Genomic DNA, 12,583 nt, shown 5'->3' on the forward strand with positions numbered 1-12,583 from the left:
CTGGGCAGTATGCTACCCCTTTGTGCAGTATGTACATGTGCACTTAGTTTTGTAGCCACTGATTTCGGAGGCCAGAAATTTCGCTCGAGGAGCTCAAGCGACCGCAGCAGCATTTTTGCGAAGGGACAACCCCCCTCCACCGCCCAGCCCAACACATCATACGCGATACCCACCCTCCAGGGGAGTGTATCCATAACCTGAACGCTCTCTCATCCTAACACTGCTTGCGTAGACCGTAGGAATCACAGGAAAAGTGACGTATACATAGATATTTTCATTGAGCCAGAGGACATCTCTACAGCGTACAGTCACGGGGACGAACCAACGCCCCGGGGGTCCTACACTACACGCCCTCCCCTCCCATCAACTACATTATCCACGTCATCACTAATCATGTTATTATATCATTAAAACAGATCCTATTATCCTCCATCACCCAGTCACCAATGATGAAAAATCCATGAAGAGCCATCGACGCGGGGCGGGCGGGTCCACGGGGATCGATCCTGGACTACCTGGACGAGTCTCGTCCCATATCCTGCCTCTCCGCCCGCCTCCCATAGCCAAACTGCCCACCCTGCCATGCCCAGCTTCCTCCACCTCCCACACACCAGCCCCCATCTCTCCCCTCCTGTTAGCTGGGCCGAGGCAGAAGCATGGATTAATCATGGCCATCAAGGATGAAAGAAAAAAAATGCGAGGGGAAAATTATTCAAAGTAATTATATCTCCACTGGTGTTTGCAGAAATGACTTTTACGGTGGAAAGGCTGTAGGGGAAGAAAAAGACGACAGAGGGAACAGATTTCCAAAGCGTTGCAATTCGCTAAGAGAAGGAGGTATCATAACGATCAATCCTCATGTAACTTGTTTCCACACACAATCTAAGGGAAGCAGCAGGCAGCCGCGTGCCACTGCTCCGAACTTTTTAGCGGCGAAGGTACACAATCAGAGAACTCACGTGAACGGTAGACGAAAACCATATCGTCAGAATAGAATGACGGCAGAAAAATCATGGCGGACGGGAAGGGAGAGGGTGACAGCTGAATAATAAATTTAGCTAATGATTTTCTTTTATTCCATTCTGGCTAAGAGGGAGTTGGAGGACAAGCCACTGCAGATTCGAGATCAACTGTCTATACAGGGACTAATAAAACTCCCATAGGTATGGAATAACTGTTCTCAAGAGAAATGAATACACCACCCCAAGCTTAGGGAAGCAGGTTATTTCACTGTGTTCATCACGTCGGGTTTTCATGATAAATTGGAGGATATGGTCATGTCCAACACGTTTACCCGATCGCACGATGGAACTGCAATATTCTGAAATTCAACACTGTAACAAGAAACAAGTAGTATTTTACAAAGACATATGAGCAGAAACTGAGCTTTTTGGACAACTGTACTCCATCACAACTGCTTCCTTATTACGAGTTCCTGCATCCGTGAGAAGTGTGGCAAGAGACAATGTTGCGTGCGAGGAAGAAGAACGAGTATGAGAACGAGTGGAGTCACAGGCGCGCGAGTGAGTAGGTTCAGAGATTGAAATGAGAGCCGTTGATGAGGGCAGGTAAGAGAACAGGCAATATGACACCCAGAAGGACACCACTGTTCATAAGAGATGAAATGAATCGGTCTATCAACGACTACGCCATTGGAGGACGAGAGATGAAGCTATGGATCAGAGAACAGCGTTCAAGAGCCCATGCAAGGAAGGAAGGAAGCTTAAAAAGCAAAGTCTTGTGCTACATCCTGCTAAATGTTCTGGGGATGTCCAGGGGCATTACCCCTGACACAGGAGCAGAGCCACACGACCACCATCACAACCGGCACCGTGAAAGCCGTATTGGTGATCTGATTCTGATGCTTTTCTTCTTCCCCCATTTCCTCATCCAACAGACCTGCCTCCTTTGCCCATCTCTTCCATCTGCTACCTTCCCTTCTTCCCCCATTTCCCCACCCAACAGACCTGCCTCCTTTGCCCATCTCTTCCATCTGCTACCTTCCCTTCTTCCCCCATTTCCTCATCCAACAGACCTGCCTCCTTTGCCCATCTCTTCCATCTGCTACCTTCCCTTCTTCACCCATTTCCTCATCCAACAGACCTGCCTGCTTTGCCCATCTCTTCCATCAGGTACCTTCCTTTCTTCATTCTCTACGTCATCGCAATTGAAATTCGTCATTAAGCTCCGTCACTTAATCCCAGGACGTCCCAGGAATGGCCTGTGCCAGCAACAAAGGGCTGGCACTGCCTCCTTCGGGATGACATTTGCATATGAATCCCGGTAACATGGCCGGATCATCTCTTAATCATTGAACTATAATTCTCCCAGACTCTACCACCAGTGAAGCAACGATCACTGTGGGGCTGATGCCAGCACCAAGTAGGTTGTCGAGACGTTACTTGTACGTCATCTTCGTCGCCTGGAGGTCACTCGAAAGGAAAGCTCACAGGTAGATAAGCTGAAGGTTCACAGTAAACTACATGGACAACAGCAGTGGTACAGGTGTTCGTAAGGCCAAAGGGGCAGGTGCGCCACAAATGTGCCAGCAGGTGCACCACCGCCATCCCAACCATAGCGACGGTTGATGGTGTAGCGTGATGTACCCTGAGGCTCCTGCCATCAACAGTGAAGCCTCACAGGAACACCCTCACCAGGACTGTCAGACTCCAGTTCTTCAGAGATCCAATTCTACAGACATGGTCTACAATGCTGAGATCGTGTTCGTGAACAGGGGAGCGATCTTCTCAGCAGGGTCAGGTGGTACACATCCTTATTGTGTGGTGTCCCGTCCACCATAAGACCACCTCTTCCTCAGCCCACTATCATCACCCTACTCTCCCTCCTCTAAAATGTCTTTCATTCCCTCACTTTACACTCTCTCAACCAACGCCACACACTCATCCTCGTCCCTCCATCACCTAACACCAATGCTCATCTTTATCGCCCTATATTTAAAGCTTCTTTAGAAGTCTTTTCTCCAACACTATTCCCTTCCTCCCTCACTTACACCTCCATTTCTCCATCATCATCCCCTACATCCTTCATCCTCTCCTCCTCTATCTACGCTTTTACTGCTAACCACCACATCCCCTTACTTCACGCTGCTGCCTCCCTCACCTTACCTGTCCACCCAACCCAACCCAACCCATCCCGCCCCGTGCCGCCTATTGCCCTGGCCCCACACCGGCAGGACACAGGGCGGGCGGAGCGCCACCAGATGAGACGAGACGTCACCGTGAACAGAGCCGACAATGCCTCCACACCTGAGGAACATCGGGCACGTCATAATCCAAGAGAGATAACCGGCCGTTACCTTCCTCACACTCACCATTATCAAGTGTTCCCAGCATCACCACCTGGGAGCCCGCGTCATGACAAGCGGTGAGCGCCATCGAGGCAACGCTCCCCCATCTGCTGCAGAGCCGTTATCGCCGCCATTAATGATCATTATAGGCCGGCTGGAGCGGAGCCTTCGTGCTGCCCGTCACATCCATCCCGCCAGTACCATCACTACCACCCGTGCAAGCGCCTCACCACCAACCACACACTCTTCCCAAACAACTCACAGCTCAATTACGCCTCTTCTGCCCAATTTAAGTTGCCCAATTTAAGCACATGATTCAATACGAGCACCATGATAAGTGCACTCTCTTCTCATAGAATAAATGCGAGCTTTGAGCTACTTCTCAGAAGAGTGTGAGGTTCTCGTCCTGGGTCACACCACCGGCACTGCTCTCCTGGCGACCACTGTCCTCAGCGAACGCCTGCCTGCCTGGCCACCCCCAGGTGCTGTGCTCCCAAGGTTCAGCAAACCTGTCGGCCCTACTGACCACACCTCACTACCTACTGACATCCATATCATTACTCGCATTACTGGAAAACCCTCCAAACCTGTGTGTGTGTGTGTGTGTGTGTGTGTGTGTGTTCCATACCATAGTGGTTAGCGTAACCAGCTCACACACAAATGGTAATTGTTCGAATCCTTGCAGATGAACATTAAGTTGGGTGGCTGTTTACCGGTAGTGTAGGGTGATGACGCTGACGGGGAGAGAGATCAGGAGGAGGAGGAGGAGGATGGAATACGAGAAGGCACAGACTTGGGTAGAGGAGAGAAACACTACTGGATGGACTCTAAGGGGCGATAGTCTGGAGCTGACCAGAAGAAATTTGGTCACTACGTGTGCACAACAGCCGTGTGGGTTGTGTGATGGGTCTCCTGTGGCACTGAGACTTGAGCACCTTCCCTCTCCAGCGGCTCTGACGTGTTACGAAACTTGCACCTGCCTCTCGGGCAGAAATACGGCAAGTAGTGATTTCCTTACGAATACCTCGGGCAACAGCTTCCCTTATAACGTTATCTTGTGTCTTTTAGAGTTGCCAGTGACTTTGTGTGGCCACAATTGTTGATGGCAGACGTCAACAGCTGAATAAATAAGGATGCGGTGGCTGAGGAAAACTCTGCTCCTGTGGCTCATGATATGGAGACCGTTCCCATCCTGACGTTCTCATGGCAACACGTACCCCTCAAACCTCAGTCTGTGGCTGGTGCCCCCAAGACTTCACCGGGTGTTCACCAGGTCATTCAGGTTCGTTGAGGTCTAGTGTAACCATCTTGAACACCTTCTTCAGCTGTTCAGGATACTTTTAAAACTATATGCACTTCTCACTACGTATAGCAGGCCCTTAGCGGGGCTGGAAGGATGGGCTGGGGCATGGCGTCAGACGGCGACGGGGGAACGGACAGGTCAGAGGCTACGCCCGCAAGGCGTCGAGGTGAGGTGGCGAGAGGCAAGGCCGGGTGAGACTCGCCGGGAGTGGGCGGGGTATGGTCGGGCGGGGCGCTGGTGGTGGGTGGTAATCAATACTCAATACTGGCTGGAGCCTTTAAGGTCGTCATCATCATCATCATCATCGTATTACCTGCTGCCTTCCACCTGCCTCCATCCACCAGCCCCGGCCTCCGTCACAGGTCGACCAAACACCTCCCGAGACAAGCGGGTGTCACCGGGGAGGCTGGGTGGAACTGGTGAGTGTCACAGTGGCTGTGTGGGAGGGTATCGGTGTCTAACATTAGCAGTGACAACACTTGGAGTTCTTGTGGCCTGGACGAGGAGGCCACCAGTTTAGGGGTGGAGCTTGGAGCACTTGGAGCTGGCTGGCCCCAGTCCACAGAATGGGACAGATGTCAGGATGGTCGAGACGTGATGGTGTACACTGTACGCTACACCTCGGCCTGCTCCAACCAACTTGGTCTGTCCCCTGAGACACAGTGGCCGAGATCAGTCTTCTGGTTGGGTTCCGACTGCTCAGGCAAACCCATCACAGCCCACGTAGGGGGATGGGAGGCCTCAGGACTCTCTATCTGGATGGGTTACTGTGTAGCTGTTGCTGAGCTCAGAATCCATGGTATTCAGGCACTTTACCCTGTGGATCACTATAGCACTATCCTGCACCCTCACTGTTCTCCGCCCTCTCCCCGAGACTCACCTCTGAACAAGATCCCTGGTTGACGATGGGAATCTAATAGTGAACCCCAGTACAGCACTCACACCAACACCAGAGAATACAGTCTTTCACAAGTTATGTATACGAATGAGTCGCTACAAATGACCACTACTGCTGCCGCTGCTGCTGTCGTCGTAATACGTACCGATGGCTTTTACCAAGAACAGGTAGTCAGGGTCATCAATATAGCCCACAGACGTCACAAAAGCTCTAAGTCGTGTGATCAAGTTGCTCTCATGATGAAGCTGGAGTCCAGTTTCTCTGAATGTCTTCACGTGTTGGGATGGGAATACACAGTAGCACAGGCGAAGTGGCGGGGGACTTGGGTCTTGTAGGATGGAACTGACCGACAATCCCCTGAGTCTACATGCGAGTGGCCTTGACACGGTCATTCAGGGGAACATTATAAAAATATTGTAGGTGAAAGACGAAGATCCACCGACCACGATAAATATCATGAAAGCAAAACCACACACGCACACACACAGACACACACACACACTAACAGGTTAGGTGGGCACCTTGATGTACATTATGCAACTGACAGACACAAAATTAAATCAATTCAGAGATTCTTCTTCCCAACATTAGAAAATATGAATAGCATATCACCCTGAAGAGTAAAAGGCCTTACTTTACATACTGTAAATAGCTCACTCATTATACATATATCAATACATAATCCAATCACTGCTGCTCAGTGTTCTGTAAAAAGTCCACCTCAAACGTGAGTGGATGAATACCAAACGTCATCCACTGCTTGTTAACATTTTCTCACCATAACCTGTAATGCAGCTCAATCACTGAGGCGCTAACCCAGTGGAATTACTGTGGCAAAACTCGATATCGATCAGACACAGGCATCAACGACGCTCGGCCTCGTACCTCTATATCCGTAAGACAAAGCCCAGGTTAAAAGTCTCACCACGTCTCAACCTGACGCCAAGGACCTGCCACACCCTCCTGCCCTGACAGGCAGGTGTAACTTTCGTAACAAGTCCGAGGCCGCAGGAGAGGGAAGGTGCTCAAGCCCAGTGCCACAGGGGACCCAGCAGCACACAGCCCCCCACGACTGGTGGACAAACGTAATGACCAAGTTTCTCGCCGTCGGATCCAGACTATCGCCCCTCAGAGTACAGCCAGTAGTTGTCCCTCACTCCTCAAGTCTGTGCCTTCTCCTATTCCACCCTACCCCAATCCTCCTCCTCCTGCTGATCTCCCTCCCTCCGCCGGCGTCATTACCCTCCACACAGCCGGCAAACAGCCAACCAACTTAATATTCTCCTCCCGTCCTTCCATCAACACCAAACTTTCAGCCTCTCGTCTTCTGGCCTCCAGCTGCCAGGCCCCCGACCTCCTGCTGCTGCTTCTGCTGCCACCCAGGACCATCATCAGCCCTGGGTGCACCCCTCGTTACGGCTAAACTCCCCCGCCCCGCCCCTGCGCCCACGCACCGGGCCCGCACGCCCACCCACCGCCGGCTCCCCAGTAATGCACCACCATCACCCTCAGCTCCAAGCGAGGCCGCCCTTCCCCCACATGTGCCTGCTGGCTCAAGCCAAATGTTAGCCTCGCTCACCAGGCCAGGCCCCCTCCTCAAGGGTCACGGCTGACGTCATATGCTACGATGGTGACGTCCACTACCACCGAGACTATACGACCAGTGAGGCATCATCACACCTCCTCCAACGTAGCTCTTAACGAGAGACTGAGTACCTATACGACGAGACTACGTCAATGGGCAGTTATAACGCGTAGCGCTTACCACACCGTCTTGCTTGATTAACAATACTGTTTCTCTCTGCCGCCACGCTCATTAAATAGTTATCGATAATGGGTTCATCTGGGATCTATTTCAACTGAGCAATAAGTCCTCATCTAAGTGCGGTGCTCCATGAAGGATGCATATATCATTTACTCTTGGTATGGCACTGGTGTCTGTTATTGCTGTACGGCTCTCTTATAATTTTGTCAGATATTCTTTTGGTAGATTCCATGGTATTATTCACCTGAATAACTGTTACCCTCCCTGAGAGGTTTCTGATATGACGAATATTTTCCTTTGTCCTTCAATTTGCTGCCAAACATATATTACTACTACCGTTTTCTTTTTGGTAACAGCGACCGTGGTGGCATTTGACATAAAATGTTTACGAGGGGAAGAACAAAGATGTTTTTGGAAGATGATTGTACAATGCTTTAACTCACAGATCACAACCCGCTGTAAGTGAAGCCAGTTCCACTCCCTCCACGGTAAGGAGTTGGGGGTCCCTCAAGAAACACAGCTGCACCCCTGATGATCTGGTGTTCATTCTCGAATCTGACGTTGACAAAAAACACGATCAACAGCTTCATATCATCTTCAGCAGACGGTGCTAACATTAGCACGACAATCGCGTCACTGGTGGTGGACACTGAGAACATACGAACGGACGCACACAAAGTTTCCCATCTGCGCCGCGAAAACAAAACAAAACAAAAAAAATAGCTTTTCACTGAAGAGACGTTCCACCTGCTCCGATGTGGGAAGACTGATGAAATAAAGAGATGGACTGAACCCCGGATGAATCTCCGAAGAACCTTTTAGGCATAACGTGAATATGTATGCGGATGGTGGCAAGGACGTGAGGGAAACAGAGAGGGAGGATGGATCTATCAAATTACATGGGGACCTGAAGAGCCTCCAAAACCGAGAGACAGTTGATGTAACTCAACTCTAGTAAATGCTGAGTAATGAAAATGGGTCAAAGTGAAAGCAGGACTCGATATGTATATTATCTACCAGGAAATATGGCCCGGGAACCTGTGTGCGAGGGGGACATGAGAGTCGAACACTGTTCCTAACATGTCAACATATCTTCGCTTAAGGGAAACAGAGACAAACTGTCTGCGAGCAAAAAATAAGAATTACAATCCATTCTTTGGATGAGGAAATGTTCAACAAGCTGTTCACTTCCTCCATTAGGCAAATTCTTGGATATATTTCTCGAGTTTAGGCATCATCGCACTCAAAAGAAGCACAAAGAAATAATAGAGAATGTTTAAAAGACGACATCAGAGATGGGAACAGAATCAAGAGAATTGACTTACAAAGAAGCTTGGACTGGGGGAGGGGCCAGAAATCTGTCCATCATAAAAGTAGAGTAAGGAGTGACCTGATCATAACCTGAGAGGTTTTAAACCAGTTTTATGAGGCAAACATTGAACACCTTCCACAAAGGCAAAACAACCAGGGACCTTGACTTGAACTTAAGGTAGGAACTTGTTAAAACAAAGACTTACAAGAGTATAACAGGTATGGCATTATTGTATAAATGGAATAAACTTATTAACGAAACGGTGAATATGGACAGCGTAAAATAAGTTTATAAAAAGTTGTGTAACAAAGAATGTTCAAGAGATGTGCCCCACCAGTGTATAATTGCCTCCCCGTACAAAATGCTAAGTACACATAAAAGTCTATCCAGCAACACCTTCATAGCCACTCCCTCCGTAATGAGCACACGACATCCATCCACCCACCAGCACATACACGGCGTCCTTACAAACCCACCCCCACCCACACAGATCCCTTGCCACACGCTAACCATCCAACCACACACACCTACACCAACACACGACCCCCTTTGACGTTGCAAATTACCCCGCAACCCCAGTCCAATACCAACCACACACACACACACACACACACACACACACACACACTATCTCTCTACGCACCCAATTAGACCAATCCATCACCCCCCATCCCACAGGCCTCCTCCTACTTTATCCCGAGCCACAAATTCACTAAATCCCGAAGCTTTACCGCGATCATTCGCAAGAAAACATGAATATAAAGTAGGCATTACCGGAGGGTGGGGGGCTGGCTGGCGACCTCCTCCCACATACTTTCCTCGGTCCCTTGTTTACGACGGCGGGGGAGGCTCACAGCAACCGCCAACCCTTGCTCTCCGAGGAGAGCTGGCCGAACTGACTGTTCTGTTCCTCGGTGGTCATGACGATTTGGGTGTTGGGTGGAGGGAGAGAGAGAGAGAGAGAGAGAGAGAGAGAGAGAGAGAGAGAGAGAGAGAGAGAGAGAGAGAGAGAGAGCACAAGGAAGTAACAGGTCCGGTCCAGAGGAGGGCAATAGAGGACACAGACTTTCTCAAACCCCATGGACGAGATTCGTGCAAGTAGTGAGCTGATCACAAGCGTTTCGAGCTTTCGAACCAGTGATGTCCTGAGTGAACAGTTCTTCGCAGGATGAACAGACACGACATCCTGAACCCCTAACAGTTCTTCGCAGGATGAACAGACACGACATCCTGAACCCCTAACAGTTCTTCGCAGGATGAACAGACACGACATCCGACGGCCTTTACATAAGGAAAGAAATCGAGTTACAAATGATGTTATAAAGTTTTCTCAAGTGTACGAGCGGTGGGTGACTGTTTCGAACCAGAGGATAATGCTGTAAATACTGACACCATACATACAGAAGTTAAAAATTTGCATGACAACGTTTAAGAAATGGGGTTCCACGAGTGAAGAGCTCCCTCTCCCTACCGTCTGAATAGGTCATTACGCCCACGTCTCCTTGCAGCACTCTGTGGTCCATACTAAAACGTGGGTGAGCATCACCGTAGACTTTCGTCCAACACCCCCCCGACCTTCGGCGGGAGTGTGTGGTCGACCTTAATGACAGGACAGGACGTGGACAGAGGCCAGGCGATGGGGATATGGGCTGACCTACGGCACATCCAGTACAGTCAAAACAGCCCCACATAACAGAACACTTCTGAAAACAATCAATTTCTTTATCTATGGATCTTCTTTTCTTTTCTTTTATCCATTAAAGTGTATTCCAGTGGCCGCCGGCCGAGCATGGCAAGAGAGGGAGGGAATGTTCCCTACCTCGGTGGTCGAGTCGGCATCAAGGGCGAGTCACTCGTTGGCATAAGCCTGGCACAGCACAGGAGGGATGTGGCCAACCTATCTGCGCCCGCCCGTCACTTACCCGCTGCAAGGTTGGACAGCCTCCTGTACGGTGCACCAGACCAGCCAGGATGTGCAACATATAACGCAAGGAACTTGCAACGACGAACTGCCCCGTTAAAACACGGCCCAGCGAAGCTTGGTCGTAGACTAGCCACTACTTGCCAGCAGGAGTAGAAGACTGCCCTTAAAGGTCCACGTCTGGCAAGGGTCGCTAGCATAACAGCTCCTCGCTTCACCTGAACGCCGCCAGGCCTCTCCATCTTACCAGTCTCGTTGCTTCCTCACGTCTGTCTCCCGGTCCTTGTCATAAAGGTAATAATGACTGTACAGATGCAACGCGCCAGAAGGGCATGTGTTGCGACAACTTACCCAACCTAATCTGTTTATACTCTGACAAGTGGGACTGTTCAAGTGAGTGGTCATCGTCCATACACAAGCCAGTTAGCGAGGACGCGACCCATCACTCTGGCTGATCCCATTCCCTGTCCATAATACTACACATCAAGCCTTAGGAATACCCAGCCGGCCGGGGTTGACACCAACAGCATCAAGTAAATAGTTCTAAAGAGTTCCTTCTGCTGAAGGCCAGGCCGAGCCATCCACCTCCCGGCCAGGTGGGTCCTCTTGCCGAGTGTCAGGCCGAGCCATCCACCTCCCGGCCAGGTGGGTCCTCCTGCCGAGGGTCAGGCCGAGCCATCCACCTCCCGGCCAGGTGGGTCCTCCTGCCGAGGGTCAGGCCGAACCTTCTACCTCCCTGCCAAGTCGGTCCTCCGCCGAGGGCCAGGCCGAGCTTTCCACCTCCCTGCCGAGTGGCTCCTCCTGCCGAGGGTCGGGCCGAGCCTTCCAACACCCTGCCGAGTGGCTCCTCCTGCCGAGGGTCGGGCCGAGCCTTCCAACACCCTGCCGAGTGGCTCCTCCTGCCGAGGGTCGGGCCGAGCCTTCCAACACCCTGCCGAGTGGCTCCTCCTGCCGAGGGCCAGGCCGAGCCTTCCACCTCCCTGCCAGGTGGGTTCTCCTGCCGAGGGCCAGGCCGAGCCTTGTAAGCCCCGCCATCCGCAGGTCGAGATCAAAGGATATCAAGTTTATCCCAACCCAAATGTTAATTAGTGCAGGTTTCCTCTAAGCGTCTGTGATGAGTAATTAAAACCGTGTTTGCAGAGCTGAAAGTTTGTAAAGAACCACGACGGGCGAAATTCACCTCATATAGACCTTCACACAAACCCACACACCCGTGTGATGGATAACTTTCTGGAGTTACCAATGAAACGCCCGACTTGAGAGGTTTTCCAAGTAGGTCCGGCCAGGACACTTTCCACGGGCTAGTGGACGAGGACCTGTGGTGCGAGCAGGAGGAGCCGCCTGGTGGGGGGAGGGCGGCGTGCGACCAACACCGACGACGGGAGACTGTAGCTCCAGAGAGCTGATGGCAGCGCCAGCAGCAGTGCCACCAGACAGACACAACAGCTTCTCCACCTTCGTACCCACGGCAACGGTCGCGCCCGGACACATATCCACTGTGTGTGGAGAGGATGGTGACTGTGGCATATCCTGGACAGCGTCCCCTGGTAGCGGAGACCTTCCCCCACGACGTCCACCTCCAGTCCTGTGACCATCCCTCCTCCCAACACTGTACAAGCACCACTGGTCACCTGTCATCACGCAGGGCCCATTCTGCCACCACTCTATCTATCATCATCACACGCGACGGTAAACTTAAAACTTTCCCAACAATAAAATATGATTAAAAGGAAACAAAACCAGTCTATTACTTCCTCAGACCTAACACCACCACCCTCCCTCGGGCCTAACACCATCACCCTCCCTCGGACATAACACCACCATCCTCCCTCGGACATAACACCACCATCCTCCCTCGGACATAACACCACCATCTTCCCTCGGACATAACACCACCATCCTCCCTCGGACATAACACCACCATCCTCCCTCGGACATAACACCACCATCTTCCCTCGGACATAACACCACCATCCTCCCTCGGACATAACACCACCATCCTCCCTCGGACATAACACCACCATCCTCCCTCGGACATAACACCACCATCCTCCCTCAGACATAACACCACCACCCT

At 51.3% G+C, this 12,583-nt stretch overlaps 1 protein-coding gene across 1 annotated transcript in view; it reads right to left on the reverse strand.

Moving 5' to 3' along the window:
* Nucleotides 1–12,583, reverse strand: part of Khc-73 (Kinesin heavy chain 73) — a 785,588-nt gene that overhangs the window by 480,574 nt on the left and 292,431 nt on the right. The window lies entirely within an intron of this gene.

Source organism: Panulirus ornatus, chromosome 14 (assembly GCF_036320965.1).
Source record: "Panulirus ornatus isolate Po-2019 chromosome 14, ASM3632096v1, whole genome shotgun sequence".
NCBI lineage: Eukaryota > Metazoa > Arthropoda > Malacostraca > Decapoda > Palinuridae > Panulirus > Panulirus ornatus.